Source organism: Camellia sinensis, chromosome 1 (assembly GCF_055761805.1).
Source record: "Camellia sinensis isolate YWXY chromosome 1, ASM5576180v1, whole genome shotgun sequence".
NCBI classification, from domain to species: Eukaryota; Viridiplantae; Streptophyta; class Magnoliopsida; order Ericales; family Theaceae; genus Camellia; species Camellia sinensis.
In genome coordinates this window covers 79,818,637-79,828,786 of record NC_138961.1, presented here as the reverse complement: position 1 = coordinate 79,828,786, position 10,150 = coordinate 79,818,637, and positions in this window count along the sequence as shown.

The following is a 10,150-nucleotide window of genomic DNA, read 5'->3' as shown; positions in this document are numbered from 1 at the left end:
CTTTTTCAGTAAGTTCTTGTTGTTGCTGCATTGGGTATGATTTAAATATATTTATTAGTCTTTTATTTCATTTTTCATTCTCTCAAAATACTAGTCATTTTTCAAAAATCAAGGATTAAAATAATATAAATTTTCTATTTTACTCGTTTTTAAAATTCATTAACACCACAAAAAATACAATTATGACAATTGATATTTTTCAAAAAATGTACTATCAAATGATAATTTTGGAAAATTAATTTGTTTTAAAGTATAATAATTGTACTAGTAAAAAAAGTTAAATTTCCTAGAAGGGAATATTGTTTTGGGATGGCGGAAGAATTTTTTTTGGTGGATATCTAAAGCGAGAATGATGTATATTGAATAAAATATTTATGCTTCGTTATATATATATATATATATATAAATGAGTTAATTATCTAAAAGTCTTATTACAAATGTTATGATAGCTTAGGTTTTATTTAAGATTTTTTGAATTAATAAGTCATATTTAGTAAAACTGATAATATTATCAGTTTTTCTAATTTTTAAAATTAAGAATATTATCAATTTTGCATAGTAATATTCTAGATAATTGTTTCACTAATTGAGGAAAAAAATACAGAATATGTGATTAAACGTTTTTGCCCTTCAATTCATTGGTTTGAATCAAAATAAAGTTTTTCAAGTTTTGAAAATCAAAATAAATGTCAAATCATTATGTTTCTTTATAGATAATCATAAATGATGAACAATTATTGTTTGAAGGGTAATTTTAACTATTAAAAATTTAGTAGGACTTGAAAGTCCAAAAAAATCTTAGTTAAGACTTAATGGAACATAAGTTCATAAATTAAGATTTGTGTGCAAATGCTCTTATATTAATTTGAGGTTTGAGAGAAAAAAAAAAAAAAAAAACCTACTTCATAGCCTCATTGATATAAGATTGTGATTGATCAGTTGGAGATGTTATGCACACCAATTTAGGAGTTCACCTATATACCTTGGTGGACATGGCATTTGAGAAATTAGTCAATAGTCTAGTAAACAAGTTCAGGTAGTATTTTAAAAAAAATAGTCATTGGTCTAAATTATAGGATATATTATTTTTGTATTAAAATTTTAAAAGATAATGAGTTTGTTTAAAGCAGTTAAATTTAAAATTGATAATCGAAAAACAAAAATCAAGATTACTCTTTTCCTATATTTTAAATTTTCTTTTTTCAATTTATTTAAACTATTTCTATTTATCAAACTGTAATCAGAAATTACAACAAACAATCTATAAATCTATAAATAGAATATGGTGTTGTTGTTCAATTTCTTTGGAAATTGAGAAGTTCTCTTTCCCCTGACGTCATGCCACTTGGTCACATTTTAAGTTTCCCTCTCACTTTCACTAGGAGTAATGGTTGGTGAGGTGATACAAATCTTGAAAGGGTTTTTCTAAAGTTTACATTATCGAGTGTTAATAATGGTTTTCAAAGAAACTCAAACAACAATTAATGTTAATCACTAAGCTTAATTATTTTTTAATAAATAATGTTATATGCATTAATTGGTATAGCAATTAGTGTAGTAATAAATAATGCGATATAATTTTAAATATTTATAATTTATTTAATAGGTGTAATCAGTAATAATGTTATAACATATGCTAGTACACTAATTAATATATTAATTAGTGTACATAGTATCACTATTTTTTAATAAAAAAATGTTAGAATTTTTAAAAATTTTACCAAATATTTTACATGGATGAGACCCACAAAGGACTTACATTGTATGGGTCCAGACTCATGTAAAATATTTGATAAAATTTTAATAGAATTTTTATAATTTCTAACATTATTTTTTTAATAATTATGTTTCAATCGAAAGAATGATTATTAACTCCTTCCACTTGCATAGGAAATGTAAAAGTAGAAGATAAATTAATTATGATAATTTTAAAGAATTTTAGTTAGGTATTCCCTTTTTTTTTTTTTTCTTTTTTTTTTCTCTGCATATGGACATAAATATCTCCGTTTTCATAAGATATTTTTTGTAACTACCACTACATAATAAAAAACTAAAATAAAATCCTGTATTGTTTTTTTTTTGGGTTTTTTTTAATTTTGATTTTTTATTTTTGGGCAAATTATATTAATAGTCCTTATAGTTTGAGACTTATGACACTTTAGTTCCCGACTTTTCAATTATGACATATTTGACTTTTAATTTTGAATTTTGTTCCAAATAAGGACAATTGAAGATACCATTTCTCAATTTCACGGGCAAAGTCATCAATTTGATAAAATATAAATTATTTGACAAAACTGAATGTCAAAAAAATATGTTTGAATTTTTAAAAATTATTTTTACCCACTAAAGATAATTATTTAAAATTGATAAATTTTTTACATATTTATTTATTTATTTTTACCAAATTAACTTTTTTATGTGTTTGGATGATGATCATGTAATGGTTGGTTGTTTTTTTTATTTATTTTTTTTATTTTTTATGATTATCATGTAATAGATGGTTGTATTTGTTGTTAACGGATATTTTTAGATGATTGTCATGTAGTGGATGGTTATTATGCTTTTAATGTGTAATCGATATATTGAACATATGACATATTTTTAGTTTTAGATTTTTTGATTTCATGGATTAGTTTAATAATGATATCAAAATTGTTGTCATATTTGACTTTTGAAAAAATAGAAAATAATTTAATGAAAATAAAAACAACCACACATTACATGATCATCATCCAAACATATATTAAAAATTAATTTGTTGAAAATAAATAAATAAATATGTAAAAGATTTATCAATTTGATATAATTTTATCTTTGGTGGGTATAAACAATTTTTAAAAATTAAAAAATAATTTTTTGATATTTTGGTTTGGGGTGTCCTAAAAAAGTGCACTTTTTGTCTTTTTGGACTAAAAAAGTTGAGAAAAAAATATGGAGGTTTGGGTTAACTTTTTGACTTTTTATGAAAAAATGTGTATTAAAAAATTGTATAAAAAAAGTGTGTAAGAGATGATTAGAGAGGGGTGGGCCCCAGCCGTACAACCGGCTAGAGTGAATTGGAGTTGGAAATTATTGGCTAATTTTTGTACAAAGCACTGGACGGTTTTGTTTGGCCCGTGGGGGTCATCATGGATCCAATTTTAATAATCTGAACCGTTCAGTGTGTGTAACTCGTCGAACACTATGTACTTATAAAAAATCACGTTAATCGGATATTGATAGCTATCTGATCAGATTTATTTATTTTTCAATCATTAATTATAACACCATCCATTTGTTGTACATAACTGATTTGATCATATAGTTATCGATATCCGATCAATGTGATTTTTTGCAGACATATAGTACTCGATAATTTCTACACATTGAACGGTTCAGATTATCAAAACGGGACCCGTGATGACCCCCATGAGACGAACAACGGTGTGTGTAGAAACCACACCCAATCATTTCTTTTTTCTCCACTGCCGCGCACAGCAGCTGCACACACATCAATTCGGTGAATAGTGATTTTGAAGAAAATTAATTTTTTTTTTTTGGTGAATAGTGATATCTTTTTGGATTTTGGAGTAACTTTTTGACTTTTTAGCTTATATAGGATAAGCCAAACCAGCCCTATTTTTGTCAAACTAGTTTGTATTTTATCAAATTGATCACTTTGCCCTTGAAATTGAGTAATGGATTTTCAATTATTCTTATTTGAAACAAGATTTAAAATTAATGGTCAAATGTGTTACAATTAAAAAGTCAGGAACTAAAGTAATACAAACTCTAAACTATAGAGACCGTTAGTGTAATTCGCCTTTTATTTATTTTTTTAATTTTTCAAACCGACCCTACCAACAGTTACGAAGGTATTGTTGAAAAAAAATTTAATTAAAAAATATTTTTATTTGATTTAATTTTTAAAATTTGCATTTTGAATTTATTTTTAAAAAATTAAAAATTATTAGTTTGACAAATATAAATATAAATATATATTTAAAATTTTAAATATTATTTTATGTTTCAAAAAGAATCACATATATATATTTTTATTTAAATTTTTTTACTAAGGAACATTTCTAAATTTAAATAATATAAAACATTAAATTGAAGGAAAGTGAATAGATATATAAAAATAAGGGAGAAGAAGGGTGCTAGCAAAAGGGGTATTTTAGTCTCATTATAAATATAAAAAAAAAAAAATTAGTTAAGACAACTTTTAATGTTATGTTATTTTCTATACAAATTGAAATAAATATATTCATTTAATGTTTTAGGACACAGGTTAACAAAAGCCATTGAGTACAAAATTTTATATAAGTAATGCTAAAATGTTGTGTATCATATGCAAGTTATGACGCTTGTGGAGTTGATTACCACAAATGTCTTGTGGGAGTAATAATTATAGAAAAGAAGAAGTTATAACCAAATATCACATAAGGGTCCTGTCTGGTGTACCTGTTGAAACAGATTATAGATTATAGCTTAACAGATTATAGATTATGACTTTAATCAGAAGCTGTTAATCTGTTTAGTTTAGTTGTTGAATTATAGATTTAAGTTGCTAAGTAGTGTTTGTTAAATAAGCTGTGAAGTAAATTTTTCAATTAATTTTTATTTTTTATTATTCACTATTTGTCTACATTTCTCATAAATAATAATAATAATATTCTATAGTCCATTTGGGTCTATCTCTATTTTTAAAAAAATAAAAAATAAAAAAATTTAAGAGTATAACCGTGAATTAACATGTCCACAGCAAAAGCTGATAATCAGAAGTAAGGAGTGAGCAGCTTCTCAGAATCAACTTTTTTGACTTAAAATAAGTTGTTAGAATTAGAAACTATTTGAAATAAGTTTAACCAAACAGTCAAAAATAACTTTTTAAAAGCTAGAAGCTATAAGTTGGTTAAAAAAAGCCCCGCCAAACACCCCCAAGGTATAACTAAAGAATTTTTGGATCATAACTAATATCACAATAAATCATAACTAATATATGAATGATAATGGGATGAACACTCAACATAAAGAACAACCATGAATTTGATTGAAAAAGAGATACTCTCTCTTGTATAATTTAATTTTCCAAAATAATCTGATTTTCCCTAAGGCTTACTGTAACGCCCCAAAATAAAAACAACATACTCATCTCATGAGCGAAAATATAATTAAATTAACATATCTTCATTCATTAGAGTTGATATACATGAGAGACATACGAGAATGAATGAAAGTTATACATATAATCATTGCCTTAATGGCTTACATCGTTCCAAGTCACTATTTGGTTACAACAAAAATAAGTTCAGCTTAATCACAATTTAAAACCCTAGGCTATACAAAATACATACAACAAAAATAGAAGCTCTCGCTCTAAATCCTTCCAAGCTACTGTCTTGTCGGAGGCATATCATCAACACTTGAAAATGATTTTTTCCAAATAGGGTGAGCCAAAATCTAGTAGAAATAATCTTGCACAATATACGAGGTTTAACAAAGATATAAGTAAAATGCATAGATTCAATGCCAAATGACAAAATCTTTCACAACTTTTTTCCCAAAACCAAGTTATACTAAACTTACATCTTAATTCATTTTATCCCAATTCACTATTTATACCCACTTCGCTTAATTAATCAAACAGAGGATACACCTCACAGGTCTCCAACCAGTATTAATATCATACAAATACATTCACTTGTCATTTTACGAAAATTTCATTCGCGGGAATCGGCATGCATGTATACACGCGGTTTTCGGGACTTTCACTCTAGACACACAGGTCAACTTAATTTAATGGAGTCCATCCTATTTCTTCTCCCATATATGGAGTACATCCCATTTCTCCTCCCAAATATCATACATATACAATGTATGTAATTCATAATCATATTTAATGATAACGACCAAGAGATTAGTTTCAATACGCCTAATCCTCACTTAATTTCTACAATAATCTTGGCTATCCTCTACCAATAGCCCAAAACAGATATTTCTAAACAGATATACAATCTGTACAATAGATAAATTATCCAAATTTCCATGGGTGAGAGATTAAACAAATCCAACTGCACCATTTATGTAAGTAACCTCTCAATTTCACACTTTCAATACCAATTTCATTATCTATACAAAATAATTATTCAAGACATTTTAGAGCAAAACTTCATTTTTTCCAACTTCATCACAAACACCAAAATCAATCATTTTAACACCACACAAGCTCATATCTACTCCCATAACCATTTCCAATACATTTATTTGAAAACCCTTCTTTCAATTTTGACCCAAAACCCTAAGTTTTTTCAAAATCACAACAAGTTCCAATATTTCTTACCCAACAACAAATAACTAAGTTAAAACTCATAGAAGAGTGTAGAAAATCTCTGCCTCGAGTTTAGAAGACCAAAACAACAATGGAGCAACTTTGATGACGCCAAAATCAAATCTTGTTCGGACCAAAATGGAGCTCTAGAGATGCTCTTCTTTTTTAACAAAGGCACCCGAGTAGAGAACCCAATGGATCTAGGTGAAAAAGTAGAGAGAATGTGAGTTCTAAAGAGAGAAGCTCAAGATCTAGGGTTTTGAAATATTTTAGAGAGAGAAAGAGATGAAAAAGTGATGAGAAATGTGACTGTCACGAACTGATATATGCACAGTCCGCTTGAGTGCAAGAGTTGACGCTCGAGTGTCAGACACAATAAGTTGTTTCGCTCGAGCATAAGAAGTGACGCTCGAGCGCAGAATACACATAATTAGTAGTTTTGCAGACAACAGACCAACGCTCGAGTGCAAAAAGAACTGCTTGAGCTTAAAATACACTCTTCCAATTTTTTTGCAGACCTGCATAAATACTGAGAGTTCGCAAAGTCCGCTCGAATGCAAGAAGTGCCGCTTGAGCGGAAGAGCAAAAATCTGGGCAACAAAGATTTAAAAACTAAGCAACCAACTTGTTCTAAACATGTTCCAACCAACTCAATAGCCAAACTCAAGTGAGAATAAAAAGGAAAAGTTACGAACAACATCTAGAAACCATAAAACTCGAGTCCGAAATATCAAATGGGTTAGATCAAAACTGGAATCGCTATAACTAAGTCGCTCTTATTTATAGAGAAATTAACCCTAATTATAATAGGAAATACGAGGCTTAGTCCATAAATTCATTTTATGGACTTTAAGGCTATAGAGTCAGGCGTGTTTTGTTTAGGTTCTTAAGGACATTATACGTTGATCTGTCCTCTCCGTCTCCTCCTATGCACACTACTCTCTCTTTTGTGTTTGAAGAAAGCTCAGACCTACAAATCCCCAATCTCCATCCGATGACGATTTAGGCTCTAAATCAAACTCTCCTTCTACAAATCCTCGCATCAAGCCTCTTGCTTCGAAACCCATGGAAGAAGATCCAAGGCTACTAAGAAACTTAGGTCTAAGTCTGGTTCGGTAAAATCTGTCATGAAAGGAGAGCGAGAACAACAACAATCAGGTATCGAAGAGGGTGAAAAAGAAGGCGGTGGATTCTTATTTGGTGAGGTTGAGGCTGAGGCTAAGATGAATGCAAGTTTCTCGGTGATGCATTGGCGAGTTTTGAGAGTAACTTAGTAGGTGTTTGGCATGCACTAAAAAAGTGTACTTTTTTTTTGCATATATACACTTATTTGGGTCACATCAATCAACATGTATCAACATCTCCTCTCTACTTTTCTATCCACTTTCTCTACTTTTCTACACATTTTTTAAAAATAAAAAGTCAAAAAGTGCACTTATTTAGAACATTCCAAACCATTCCTTAATCCATGGCGATAGTAGAGGTTAAAGAATGGTATGTGAATGTGATTTTGGATATTTTGTGTATGCTTTTGATTATGGGTATTGTGAATTTTAATAGGTATGGTAGTGATGAAGATATATACATATATGGATATAGATGGGTTTACATGAACGAGGGGTGTGGAGATTGAAGTAGCCATTAATAGCGGTTGTGGAGAGAGAGAGAGAGAGAGAGAGAGAGAGAGAGAGAGTATGTGTGTTTGCACTGTATATGTCTATCTGTACAAATCCTATACAGGTAATATAGATTGAATTTGTACAGATAAAAAAATTGGTATAGATAAAGAAAAAAATATTAGGACATATAGATTCGATTTGCATAGATAAGAAAAAAACCAGGACAAATACATTAAAATAATTGTAATAGATAAAAAAAACTGGATAAAAAAATTGTAACAAATATTTTGTAACAGAAAAAATAAAAATTTGAACAAATATGTTAAAATTTTTTTTTTGAACATATATGTGGCATTTGTGGAACTAATTCTGTTAATAGACTTTTGACCAACAAATTCAAGAAAGTGGTCCTTATGTCCTCAACAGATCCATCCCTTGTCCTCAATGATTTATAGGGTAGGGAATCTGGATTTATCAAGGATTTTTCCTAAGAAATAATTAGGAAAAGGTAAAACTTGCTTGTCAAGCCTAAATCAAAGACAATACGAAATTCACCAAAAATAGAAATATTAGTTAAGCCAAAATCCAGAAACTAGAATAAAAATTACATATTCTAAAAACCTAGCCTCAAATGAATTCTCCAAAACTAAGTAATTAGCAAAACAAATCTTTTCAAGAATGACAAAATCGCAGATTTAGAGGCCTAAACAGTGGAATTTAGATGAAATCCATCATACACCATGGAAAAGCGATGGGTATTGATCGTGACGCCATTTTCTATGTCTCTACCAAATTTTACATCATTCCGAGCATGTGTCATCTCGTGTCTTTTGCCTTTGTTAGGAAATTAGGGAGCCCACAAGTGTACAACAACACTAAACTTCAAAGTCTACAAATGCCATATTAAGGCTCAACATATATTATTTAGAACTTGTACCTACTTAAAAGCTTAAGTGCTTAAGTCTATAAGTCGACAGTCTATCTAATGTATATTAAGATACATTTCTTTTACTCTTTATCCGATGTAGGACTCCACCTTCATATATGCTCCAACAATCTCTCTCTCACGTGTGAACAAAACATTGGACCTTTGCTTGCTCTTCCTCGAGTCTTGATCTATCATCCGCAAGTTCATCATAGATCATATGCAGTCCCCCTTAGTCCTGATTTATAACTCTCCAACATCAAGTCCAATCCATGCCATCTATATATACTCAATCATAAGCCACCATACTCTATTAAGAGTGCCACATAGTCGCAGTCTAACCTCTATGTACACCAGGAATTTTCTTTTTGCTCCATCAAGAGTCACCATGGATTTTTCTTACTTTACAAAGAGTTTTTGTGCAAGCCTAAGCCCAAGCCCACCAACATCAATGCTCCAGAGGAGTCCATTAATAGATCATCTACTATCGACTCTGATACCAGTTGTTAGGGAATTAGGAAGCTCACAAGCGCATAGCAACACTGACTCAATTCATTAGGGAGAAACTCCCAGAGTCCACTATTACCATATCAATGCTCAATCTATATTATTTGGAACTCACACCAACTTAAAAATTTAAGCCTACAAGTAGAGAGTCTATCTAATGTATATTAAAATACATCTCTTTTACTCTTTATTCGATGTGAGATTTTACATTCACACATATTCCAATAACCGTTGCCTTGTTTGTCCATGAATTCTAGAAACTTATGGCCAAACACTCTGCATCAATAACCAAAACCACAAAAATTGTAACTAAAGGTGCATGTGTACCTTAAAATTTCCCTATTTATATGACCTTTGGCAATGAATAATTTTAGCAAAAAAAGTTAAAAAGTTACTATAAGTTATTATAACATTCTCTTTAATTTTCAACACGTCTTTTCTTAAAAAATTAAAAAGCCACTAAAATAATCAATTCGTAAACACGTAATGTATTATAATAATATTGCGTACTTAAAAAAATATTCAAAAAGATATTTAAAATTTGAAGTAGATCAAATTTATTATAGGGCTTTGCTAGAGAGCTCTAATTAGAGCTGCTCAAAAGCAGCTCTAATGAGCTGTCACCATTTAAAAAAAAAAAAAAAAAACAGAGGAAGGTAAAAGACAAAACAGGAGGGGGAAAATGACAAATTAATGCCCCTTTAGAGCTCCAATTTTAGAGGTCTCACTCATTTTTGTTTATTATAGGTATAGCCCATCACACTAAATTTAAATTTACACTATAAA